Consider the following 13559-nt stretch of genomic DNA (forward strand, 5'->3'; position numbering starts at 1 on the left):
GCATTGAAGGAGAACGATCAAGCGATAGAATAGCTAAACGAAAAGGTATGTAAGGCTAGTCCCTTCCTTCTAAGGCATGACTCCCATGGCATGAATTCTCCTATTTTCCCATGACTTTCTTACATCCCGAAAATTATGAGTCTATGATTATAAGGAGCTTCACATGAGATAGAGAAACGAGATATGTCATGAGCATGATAGTGATGATGATGAGTTAAGTCTAAAGATCCTAAAGCTAATGATTCTAACTATGATCCATTGATGTTGTTTATTGTATACACTCACCTTATATGCTAATTCCTTCAAGGTGAGGCAAAATGCTTATGAATGCTCCATAATGGAATCGGGGGTTCACGACCTTATGTCACCCCGATAAAGTATAGTTGTCTTTGAGTTTCTATGCATGCATTATGATGAGTACATGATGATGATATTACACCGCGCCTATATGGCCGGGCAGACACCGCTAAGGCGGGCAGCGTATACACCATGTCTAGATGGCATGGGCAGACACCACTAGTGGGTGGCATGAGATGGTTACCCCGGACGCGGGAGGCCTGGACGCAGGCTAATGATGATCACACCGTACCTATATGGTCGGGCAGCTTATACATATATATGCATACATGATATGATGATGTTTATGAAGTAAGTTAGCATGCATTATTTCTATCAAAATTGGCGATCGATTCTGATTGTTCCTTCATTTGATATCTCCTTATTTCATTGATGTATTGTTATTGTTTATGCCTTACATACTCGGTACAATATTCGTCTTGACATCCTTTTCTTTGGACGCTGTGTTCATGTCCACAGGTAGACAGGGAGGTGATCCAGATTCATAGGAGCTATCAGCAGATTTTGAGAGCACTCCATTGTTCCGGAGGTGCCATTGCTTATTATTTTGTGTATATATTTTAGGGACGACGGGGGCCTATCCCGTCCATATGTCTAGTACTCTGTAGAGGCTCGTAGATACGTATGTGTGGGTAGTATGGTCTCACGATGTCCTTATTGTATTGAGAATAATGAATGAACGCAGGATGAGTACGATGAGTAATAAAATGAGTGGTGCTCAGTGGTTAGCTCTGGGTACTCGTCACGGCCCCTGGTCGGGTCGTGACAAACATGACACTCGGTGCCTAACTGCATGTGACCGAACGAACCCATAGGCTGGCTGAAAGAACATGTGATATCAAAACATGCTAAAAAAAGAAAGAAATAAAACTATCTCATGTTGATCTACTAAAAGTCTGTCTGAAATATATAAAATGCGAAATTACTGTTTATATGTAAAACATCTGAATCAATGCCAACAAGGCTAACACATCAAAGTTTGCTAATATCTGACTGATTAGACAATATCTATGAAGCCTTTAAAGATAACTGCTAAATGTCGGGAAGACTGAAGCAGTATAACGCTCCGGAGGAACTGGGGCTTACCAATCCACTGATACGAGCAGTCCGAGATAGCTGGATTGTCAACCTATATATCATTGCACATCTCACCTAGAAATAAAAGGGACATCAGCACATTTAAATTGTACTAGTATGTAAAGCAACTGAAAGAAGAAATATAAGTATTGAAATTGAAGCAGAACTAAGTAGGAAAGCAAGAATCTGAGGTACTCCGTGTTCTGAATGAAGAATCATCTATATAACTGTAAATATAAACTGTGGCCTAGGGCCCAAATAATGTGCATAAAAACTGTGGCCTCAGGCCCAAGCAATACGTATGCATAAACTGTGGCCTAGGGCCCAAAAATACAGATACTGGTGTTCAACATTAAACAATTTACAAGACTAAGACTAGGCTATAACTGATAGCATGCTAACTGTTTCTGATTATGGAACCCAAGCCAATAACTGATTATACACCGATTGAGACTCATGTGATGTCAATACACAAGTCTATAATTATTACGTACTGAGTTCATGATATTTAAAATTATCACCATGAACAAATTTATAAAACTATAACCCTAGAAGATAGCAGTTCTACCACTATTCAAAAAACTAGGGATAAACTCTATTCTGAGTTAAATTACTAATGACCTTGTAAAATGAGGTGTAGCGAGAATCATAAACGTTCTCTAACGTAGATAGTTCAGTTTCCTCCTTAGTGTTCTTGGTGAAGGAGGAGGAAAGAAGGTCGTTCTTAGGGTTCAGGAACTGGTAAAATAATAAAATAAGGCTACGTCTGTGTGTTTATACTATTCACTGAAGCGGATGAAGTACGGATACCAAGTACGTCCCATAGTTGCGGTACGTACCTGGAATGTCACATTCCAGTAAGTAGTCAATTTTCTTGGTGAAGTACGGGCACTAGGTACGTCCCGTACTTTGAAGTGCGGGCCGCACCATGTGGCCCATACCTGGAATGTCAAATTTCAGTGAGTAACTATTTTTTCTATTGAAGAACGGGATAGGAGTACGTCCCGTCCTTCCAAGTGCATCCCACACTTGACCTGAAATTTCCAGTTTCTAGTTCTAACACCCCTGTCTAATTTTCTAAGTCTAGAATCATGGTCAAAGCTTAGTTGAAGGTCTGAGGTGTTACATTAATTATGGCTATAATTGAAATAGTAAATTGCATTTTAAGGGTCAATTGGTTAATTAATTTTAATCCAGCTACATTTGAAATGCTTAATTAATTGTTACGTTTTTAATTTGGCTATTTGCTAAATTGCATTTTGCCCCTTCTATATACATATGTATACACGGATATACATACATATATATGTATATGTGAACGTATACCATGTATACATATGAAAGTCTGGGCCCATCTCCTTTTCTTTTAAAAAATGGCCGAGCCTAGTCCATTAAGACCAAACCTGGCCTAAGTTAGCCAAAACATATACACACAGGCACGCCAAACAGACGTGAAGGTCTCATTTCTCATAGAAGAGGGTTTCTACGAGAAACCCTAGCTGACCCCTCGTGAATTTCTCTCTCATCATCGTCATCGTTGCCAAAAATGGCAACAAGTCAAATGTACTATGCTTTTCCTAGGCTTGGCGTGGCCGATTGAGCAAAGCATTAAATGTTTGCCTCCTCTCTCCACCTTGACACAACCAAATGAGGTATAACCCTCCCTTTTACTTTGATTTCCTGCAATCTACGGTCAAAAGGACTGATTTTTCTTAATGATCTTAGTTGTATTCGATTTTTGAATCTTGAAATTTGATTGGCTAATATTGATTTGAGGAGGAATTCAAGAGAATTCCCCCCAAAACTTGTCTCACATCAAAATCCAAGACTACGGTATCAGATTTAGGGTTCTATGTAAAGAACCCTATATCTCAGAATATATACACCGGGAGATACTAAAAAAAAAAACTCAAATTACCTAGGGTTTTAGCATTTTTCCTAAGACCTTTAACTATTTGAGTTAGTAAAAATTTTAATCATTTATTTTTTCTCATTTTGTGGCTAAGCATTGGTGTTTGTGGAGCAAGAAGATCTTCTCAGCCCCATTTTTGACCTAGGCTGCACACAGAAAAGGTAAACCTTCCTCCTTTATTTTCTTAAGTGTTTTTCTGTATATTTGGTTTATTTTGGGGCCTTATGTGTTAGTTGATAGTTATGTTATGTGTCACGACCCAATCCGATGAGTCGTGACGAGTGCCCGACCTCTACTGACCAAGCACCCCTAAATCCGTACCTGAATCTCACTGAGCAACATGGTGGCCCATAAATAACTTATCACTGAGCTATACTATCTCCTGCAAGATTAACATAACGGACTCTGCATCAAGAACTCACAAGCAGCAGATATATATATATATATACATACGTGATAAGGATAGTAGTGCAAGCCGACTAGGCCACTACATATGATGTACCTCAAAAATAAGAGTCGATAAGGCTACATAACATCCCAACTACATACAATTGTCTACAGACCTCTATGGAACACAAGTTGTAGAAAGGACAGGACAAGGCCCCGTCATATCCATATCTACATGTCAAAATAGCATAGCAATAGGGACTGCAGCTCCGATCCGAGTGGAGCGCACTATCTGCAGCTGAGTGGAAGACCTACTAAGCTGGATCGCCTGTCTGGCTACCTGAACCTACAGGCATGAACGCAGCGCCCCCAAGAAAAAGGTACGTTATTACGAAACAATGTACTGAGTATGTAAGGTAAACGATAACTGAAACCGAACTAAAAACAATACAATCTGGAGGCCAAAGAATTCCTAGAATATCTCAACTGACCAGTCTTATATGAAATGCAATATAATACTAATATATATCTCACTGACCAAGTGGCCAGGCTATATATATATATCATACATTATATCATTCATATGCTAGAAAACACTGATACTGTAACATGTCTCTTCTGTCTCTCTATAAACTCAGGGACATAGGGAGGGGATATGGCCCCTCAGAAAGAACAACATAACACTCGGAAACTATACAATAATATGACAAGCTCTACTTTGATAAATCTCTAGTCATAAAGTTCTTTACGCTCCTACCATATATGGAATCATGCCAAGAAAAGAAGGAACAGCCTTAACATACCTTTTTGGTCTCTTTAACTACCTAACGCTTGTCCTACCAAGGTTGTATATCTACATTCAAAAGAATTCATACTATTATTAGGCTTATCGTCACATGCTTGTCTTAAGCCTTCAAATTAAATCCTCTTAGAATGCAACAAATTCGGGCAGCATCTCCCCCCGTATTATTTACTTCCCAAATTCCAAAACAACTCCCAAACATCATTAACAACATCAACCATAACGTAATCGAGATACTACATGACAAACGTATACAAATCCGTTCGAAACTTCCTTCGAAAATCAATCCATAAGCCAACAACATCAACATATCTATCTACGACCTTTATGCCATATTTTCCCTTACTTTAAACCATTAAAATCCTCAAAAGAAATGACTTAATATCAAACTCAAGATGAAAAACATACCTTATAACTTGATGAACTTCACCTCACACAACTCACCCTAAAGCTTATCTACCACAACTTCAATTAGAAGTACGAACAAACTCATTTCATGAACTAGTTAAGGATATTATGGCTTGATCTTCTCTTGATTTAATTTGGAATGGTTTGGAGTGTTAGAGAGAGCTCATAGGGTCTAGAAGGTTCGGTTTAGGTGAAAATATGAGCCCCAAAGTTGTGGCCCTTCTTTGATTCATGGAGATTCGTTGTTAATCTTACAAACCCATGCTTAATTTGATGTAGGAACTCCTAAATTAAATTTGCTATATCTTGGTGTAAGAATATTGGATGAATGTTGTGGGAGCTTCTAGAGAAGTGTGGAGATGAGAAATGGTGAAAAATGAGGTGATTGGATGACTTAAGAGGGTATATATAGTAGTCCAATTCGGTTTGGGCTGATGGGCCGAAATTGGTGGGCTTTTTAAGTAGTTTCTACAATTTCCGCGTAGGTTCGCAGGCTTCTGGCAGTCCATTTTAAAACCCCTATAACTCTCTACTCCACTGTCGTATTGACAAATAATTTGTTACGTTAGAAACTACCCTCGACGAACTTAATTTTGGGCTCTTGAAACACCTCAAAACTCCTTATATACCAGGAGATATATCTCTCTGAAGTTGACCCAAAATTCTGCCAAATTTTTTTTCAAATTTTCGACAAACTTATTTTCTTCCATTTGCTTGATCCCGGAATCTTCTGAAACTTTCCATACATGATATTTATCATTAATTATACTTGATAAGGGTCATTTCCTTTGGTTACAAGGTTGTCCTTCCCGTTTACGATTTACGAGATCATAATTCATCCTTTTCTTCATTAATACGGTGAAATACGTTGCGTGCTCATGCTCTGAAAAGTGCGAGGTGTAGCATTATGTGTTATTTTAGTGTTGGTTTAATTCTGCTATGTTTGATTAGTCGCTAACTATGTTTAGTTTAGTAGTTCATACATGTTTAGTATTAGTTTAGATCGACTTTGGTTTAGTCTAATCATCTGTTTGTGTAAGCATGCCATTTCTTCTATTGTCAATTAGCTTTATGTTAACATAACTAATTGCTTGGATAGCTTAATGTGAGACTGTGTGCTAGCTAATGCCCTTATGAGACTCGTGATACAATCAGTGATGGGTCCCACTATTTAAGCTAGTTTGTATGTTTTGCGTGAATCTTGTTATGCCTAATAAGACCCCATAATAATCATTTGAGATAAAAGTATGTCTTGTATGCCACTCTTGACCAGTTATGCCCTTATGCCTATGTTTTCCCTAATGTTAGTCTATGGATGCTGCCCCATTGTTCCTCTATGATCATGTTGCCTCATTTATGTGGAGTGAATTTGTTGGTCATACACTTATGTAAAAAAAATAATCTAAAGAATGATATAGAGTCCTTTGCTGAGAACTGAAAATGACCTTAATGCTTTATTAGTTCACCAAATTTGGACCCTATTTGCCCTATAAGACTCTCTGTATATGGCTTAAGTATACATCATTCTACTGCATCTGAAATAATTCCCTCAAGTAGTTCTTAGCCTCTATTCATGTCTCATATGTATATTTAGTTGGTTAAGTTGTATTGTCTATTTTAAGTATTAAAGTATGACTGCCCTACATGTTCTTAATCTTGTTTAAGTAAGAAATTGGACAACAATGGATTGATAAGTTCATTTGATGTTATAAAGATAGTTTTTTTTTTTTAAACATGTGTTGCTCCCATACGTTTAAACCCCTTTTTAATTTCTGCGACCCTTTGTATGTATTGGTATGTTTGAGATCCTGCAGTCTTATTTGCTATATGAATATGAATATCATATTAAACTTTCTTTTGCCTGAATATAACTGATATGCTTGAAAATGAGTAGGTATGGAGTCTTCATGTTAGTATTGCCATAGAATGTGTCAAAGGTGAAAATATGTGTGAGTAGAGGTTCAGTCATGTCTTTGAGATTAATTTATGGTAACCTAAAGCATGCTACATGTTCAGTATAGGGTATTTTCTGTCTAAAAAACTGCTTATGTGATTTAACGATTAGACTAAAGCATAACTAGTCAGTCTTCATGTTCACCCCTCCCCCCCCCCCCCCCCCTTTAGGTCTGAATATTAAGAAGTCTGATTTTGAGCTTGAGTCTCTACATAATCCCTTGCTTGTCAATACCAAAAAGGAATAGCCTCGAACAAATTGTGTTAAATGAAATCTGGGGATGTTGTCTAAAAGTCCTGGCATAAAATTGAGTATGTTGACTTGTTAGGATTAGAAAGATGCTATATTTCTCTTCCCTGTCTTTCCAAAGATCATGTTTGCCCTTGCTGATTCTTGTTTTAGGAATTTATTTGTTGTAGAAGGAAGGATATACATTAATATCCTAGTTGTGTACAATCTTCGTGTGTTTATATTTTTTGGCATATACTGACTCGTATATTGAGTATACTCTTAGCGTATCTGACTTTGGGGTTTCTTGAATAGGAATCCTATTTACTACATTTGGGCTTTAAATTAAATTGCCTTTGATTATCATATTGGGCCATCTCTTTTACATTCATGTACTTATGAGTTTTTGGGCCCATCTTATGCTGTTTTTTTTAGTTCAACTGGGCATGTTTTCTCCTATGTTTTACATCAATTTGTTTACACATATGTATGAATTGAAACTGTCCTCTATGTTAGTGTATATGTGATTATCTTGCTTATATGTAGTTTATATTAAATGAGTTAATGAGTCTAGGTTCTCTCTAACCGGTATTTTCCTTTTCCCCTCTTTGTTTTCGCATGGAAATACGATGAGCCACTTGGGCCAATTCTTTGTTGAACCCCTGTTGGGCTAGAGGCCCAACTTCCTCTTTGATCGAGTCCGGATTAACAAACACAATTGAAGGCTCATCCATGGGTGAAAATGACAACTGGTGGGCTCAAATAGGCCCACCAGCCTAACCCTCTCATTTCATTTTTTGTATTTGTGTATGTAAATTATGTATTGTATACGTAAACAAAGTATCATATGACTATTGAAACCCCGTCGGTTAGAATTTAGGTTCCTGCGCAGAAGTTAAACATTTTATCAAAAATGATTTTCCAAAACTAACACGGTTAAGTTAATCATTGCATGAAATTGACAAATTGTTGGATTTATACAAAGTCATTTTCTTTTGGAGTATGTTAAACTGGAAATTGATAATATACGGTATATATGTATGGAGTATGTTAAACTGGAGATTGATAATATACGGTATATATGTATAGGTATAAATAAAACGATTTTTTGAGTAAGAAAATTTAGACTTGTTTTGGGCCTTTAAGCCTTTCAAAATATGGAAAACAAATAAGCCATTTTGGACTTAAAATGAAAATGGACTTAAACTATTTTGGGCCCCATTAGTAAAAATTGAACTTGGGCCGATTTGGACGTTAGTAAAACGAACTGATTATTTTGGAGAATAAGTGGTATAAAAATGAACTTTTAAACTTTGTGTACTTAAGGTTATTTTCAAAAAAATCTTTTTGGCCCGAAGCCCAAACCTTAAGGAATAAAACGAGAGGGAATACACTTGGACCTTTGTTTGAAGTAAATAGTTTTGGATAGAGTATGGTTGACCTTTAAGTAATTAAAGTTGCAAATATTCTTTTTATATACTTATAAACCTATAATATATTTTTTATATCTATATATATATATATATATATACAAGGAAATACACTCGAGATCTCCCTTAAGTAAACTTATAAGGACTAAAGGCATGACATTGGACCAAGTTAGTGGAACTCTACTTAAGAGAAATCTTAAGTGTGTTTTGGTCCGTATATGTGTTTTCAAAGGAAATCTAACCTTTTCTTAAGTAAAGGATTTTTTTTTTCAAAAAAAGAGTAATGATATGCCATGACAGTATTGCAAGAAAGAAAATATTTTTTAGCAAATAATCTGTTTCACCTCGTAGTTTTGTACGTTGAGATTCGTTAGGTGTTAATTGTCCTAATTGTGGACACTGGAGTTTTCTAGGATATACAAGATTATATGTGCCCATATTATGGTTATGAGGGTTTAAGTTCATGAAATAAGATATGGAAGGATTTGAGAACAAGCAAATTAAGGAAATTAAGTTTGTCGGAAAATTGGAAAAACTTGGCAGAATTTTGGACAGGATTTTTGGTCCAACTTGAGAGAGGTATATATCCTAGAATATGCGGAGTTTTGGTGTGTTTTATCTATATTGAACCTCATTGAATCTAGTTTCCAACGCAACAAACCGTTCGTCAATGTGACATTGAAGTAAAATGTTATGGGTGTTTTAAGACAGACTGCTCGGGCAGAGAAATTTGAAGGTTCAGTTTGACAGACCGCAAAACCTTCTACGGCCCGTCAAATGGAATTTTTCCCACCATAAAACAATTCCAGTGAGGCCATTTTGGGTGGTCCATTTGACGGACCAATTTGACGGAGCGTCAAATATTCTGCGGTCCGTCAAAGTGGCCGCAAAAAGTAAGTCGGTGCCTGACTTTTTGATGTTATAAATTTGACCCAAGGTTCATTTTTCACCATTTCCACCTCAAAATTCATCCAAATACTCTCCAAACCCTCTCCTCAAGTTCATATGCTAATCAAGGCCAAACCCAAGAAGATCAAGGGATTCAAGTGCTAGGAAGCTCACTAGGGTTAGTAAAGTTCAAGTATCTCTTTGGTGTTGAAGTTGGAGGTTTTATCCTAGTGAATTAATTTGATCCAAGGCTTGTTCTTGTGTGATTAAGGTAAGTTTTCACATCTATTGCATATTGTTAAGGTTGTTTGATTGTTATACGATTTGGTTGAAAGAGGAAAATGAAAAGAGAGTTCAAATATGAATTTGAGGATATTTTGAGCTATAAATTAACTTGAGTTATAATTTTTAGCATGTTATGAGTATAATCTTGTAATGAGTGGTAATAATGATGATGAAAAAGTGTTGTATACAAGTATATATGGAGTTGTGTTGAAATTGTTGTTATGGTTGATTATGAAAAGGAGTTTTGGGATTGAATGGAACATAACTTGAATGAAGTCTCTTAATTATGGTATTGTTGATGATGATATTGTTGATTGGGAGTTGTTTCGGAATATGGTAGAAGTAGATGAAATAGGGGAAATGCTGCCCAATTTTCACTAGCTCACAAATTACTCTAGTCTGAGCTTAAGAGTGTTTTTAAGACTTAACCTTAGTATGAATCCTTTTGAATGTGGAGTTGCGAGCTTGGGAGGAGAACCTTAAGTAATTAAGGAGACGTAAGGGTATGTTAAGGCTAACCCTTTCTTTCAAAAGACATGACTCCCTTATTATGAACCCGTACTTGATATCCATAGTGTCCTACTTCCAAGAGATGCTAGAAATACATGATTTTATAGGTTCTTATGGTATAGTTGATAAAAGTTCTTCATGATGATGGTGATAATGATTTGATTTCTAAAATATCAAAGCTTATATTTCTTAATGTTCTCTTGACATTATTGAGCTTGTTCCATGATTATTGATTTCATTCCTTGTTGTTGGTCTTACCTTATGATAGTTGTTCTTTAGAGGTGAGACATAACGATGATGATGTTTCCATAGTATAAATCAGAGGTTTACTGACTTTACGTCACTCCGATAGAGTAGTAACATTTTATTTGGCCTCTCATGCATGCTTTATATATACATATATATATGTATATGTATATATATATATACATATATATATATATGTATACATATATATACATATACATATATATATATATATATATATATATATATATATATATATATATATATATATTTTCTATACATCGTGCTGCGCTATAGACGGCAGGGCAGGCATGTACATGTGCACACCGTTGTAGTGGGTAGCTTATCATATCATCCCAGACGCGGGAGGATAGTGATATGATAGATGGATTGGGCTGCACGTTCCGTAGCAATGCGTATATATAATATGATATATGGATCGGCCGTACATTACGCTTCAATACGTATGTGTATGTATATGTATGTATATATATATATATATATATATATATATATATGTGTGTGTGTGTGTGTGTGTGTGTGTGTGTGTGTGTGTGTGTGTGTGTGTGTGTGTGAATGGAAGATGTTTTTCTTTAAGAGCTAAGCATGCATGACATGCTCCTTAAGGGGCATCCAGATGTACAAGTTATCTCTCTTATCTCATGTTACTTTCCATATCTTTATTATGTTGTTATTCATGCATTACATACTCAGTACATTATTCGTACTGACGTCCTTTTATTTGTGGACGTTGCATTCATGCCCGCAGGTAGGCAGGGAGACGGATCAGATCCTTAGGTGTTTCATCAGCTATCTCTCAGGAGCGCTCCATTTTCGTCGGAGTTGTAGCCTAGTGGTATTACTCTTTTGTGTACATATGGGCATGGCGGGGTCCTGTCCCATCCTTATGATGTCATGCACTCCATGTAGAGGCTCGTAGACAGATGTATATAGCTAGGTATCCTATAGCCTCATCGGTTCATATTTTTGTATATCGCTTTTGGCAGCCTTGTCGGCTTGTATATATGTGGGCATAGTTGATGCTGATCATATGGATGAGCTATTTTTTTTGTGGACTCATGCCCTTATAGGTTATCATGTTCATAGGTTATCTTTATGGTCCACCTAGAATGATAATGTGAAGCATGTTAAGAGGTGCTCGGCAGGTTAGCTCTCGGTGCCCGTCATGGCCCTCCGGTTGGATCGTGACAAAAGTGGTATCAGAGTAGTTCGTCCTAGGGTGTGTCTACGAGCCGTGTCCAGTAGAGTCTTATTTTTGGGTGTGAAGCGCGCCACAGTTATAAACAGAAGGCTGCGGGGCATTTAGGAATGATTGACCTTCCTTCTTCATCATAGATCGTGTGATAGAGCCATGATATAAGAATTTCCCTTTTCATAACTGTGTGTTATGTTTTCAGAGATGCCTATGAAGAGAAACACAACAGCGGGCTAGAAGGGCAGGACAGTGGCCTGAAGGAGGACTGAACGGGTACTACCGTCAGATATAAAGGAGGGTGAGTCTCAAAATGAGGTTCCATCTCGGTCCTCCCATACTCCACCATTCTAGAAGAGCGCGAAGGAGCCTCAGCTCCAGCTCCAACACCCCCAGTTCCTCCACCAGATGCCTTAGCCCTTGAGATGAGAGAGGCCATTCAGTTGTTGACTCATTTAGTAGCCGTTCAGGCCCAGCGGCAGGGTGCGGGCTATGGTTATAGGGGTCAGAGCAAGAGGGCCAGGTTTTCAAGGTTCGACAGTGAGTTCAGAGGTGGCCCAAGGCAGCAGTTTTCTAAGCTCTCAGCTCATCCAGTAGCTAGTGCACCTCCACAGTTTCCTGGACCCAGGTTTGATAGACCCTCTTGTTTTGGGCCAATGTAGGGTTCCAGAGCTTCTAGTTCTCAGATTAGGAGTGGTTCCAGTCATATGAAACCATCTATACCACGATGTAATCAGTGTGTAAGCTACATTAGGGACCGTGCCGATTGGGTTCAGATGTTTGTTATGCTTGTGGTCAGCTATGCCATATTATGTGTGAGTGTCCATTTTGAGGTGGTAGAAGTATGGTTCAGCCCACAGGATCAGCAGTGGGTTCCTCATCATCCATACCCCCCCTGGGGCAAAGCTCACAGGCACCAGTAGGCCATGGTAGAGGTAGAGGGAGAGTATCTAGTTCGAGCGATCCTCAGAACAGCATCTATACATTAATTGGGCAGCAGGATTTCAAGTCTTCACCTGATGTGGTCTCAAGTATATAATCAGTATCTTCTCATGATGTATATTCGTTGATTGATCCAAGTTCTACATTATCATATATTACTCCTTATATTGCTTGTCGGATTGGGGTGAAATGTCACGACCCAACCCCGTAGGCCGTGACTAGTGCCCGAATTGGGCACCCAAACACAATCACAAATCCGAGTCGCAAATCGATGGCTTATACAGACACAAATATCAAACGCTGCCTTAGATTAAATCAAACTGTCGCAAACATATCTCAAACGCAGCCACATATATATCAGAAGCCGACAAGGCTATCAAATGGCACAACGGCCCAAAACATGTAAGCCGACGAGGCTGCCACGGCGAATAGGATCGCCCAGAACATAATATATACAAACACACCTGTACAGAAGTAGGCACAACCCACAAACATGTCCACAGACCTCTAAACAGACAAACAGAATCATATGACGGGACGTGGCCCCGCCGTACCCACCCGAACAAATATATATAAATGCAACGAACGAATATATACCAAAATATGGCTCTGAATAAGGGAGCACTCCAAAATGTAGTCGAAGAGGGTGTCCTAAACAGTGGATCACCAAATCATAAGGCCCGTGCATGCACCATGGCATGAAACGTTGTAGCCCCCGAAGAAAGGGGGTCAGTACGAAATATGTACTGAGTATGCAAAGCAGAAAATGTAGTATACAAATCTGAGTCATAATCGAAACAGAGGTACAGAAAATAAATGCATTTCCAAAATATCAAAATGTTTACTTTAAAAATACGAATCATGCATAGGGCACAGAAAATATGGTCGCCCGCCCCTCAGGCGCCATAACACAAAAAAAT

This window comes from Lycium ferocissimum, chromosome 10, assembly GCF_029784015.1.
Source record: "Lycium ferocissimum isolate CSIRO_LF1 chromosome 10, AGI_CSIRO_Lferr_CH_V1, whole genome shotgun sequence".
In the NCBI taxonomy this organism is placed as follows: domain Eukaryota; kingdom Viridiplantae; phylum Streptophyta; class Magnoliopsida; order Solanales; family Solanaceae; genus Lycium; species Lycium ferocissimum.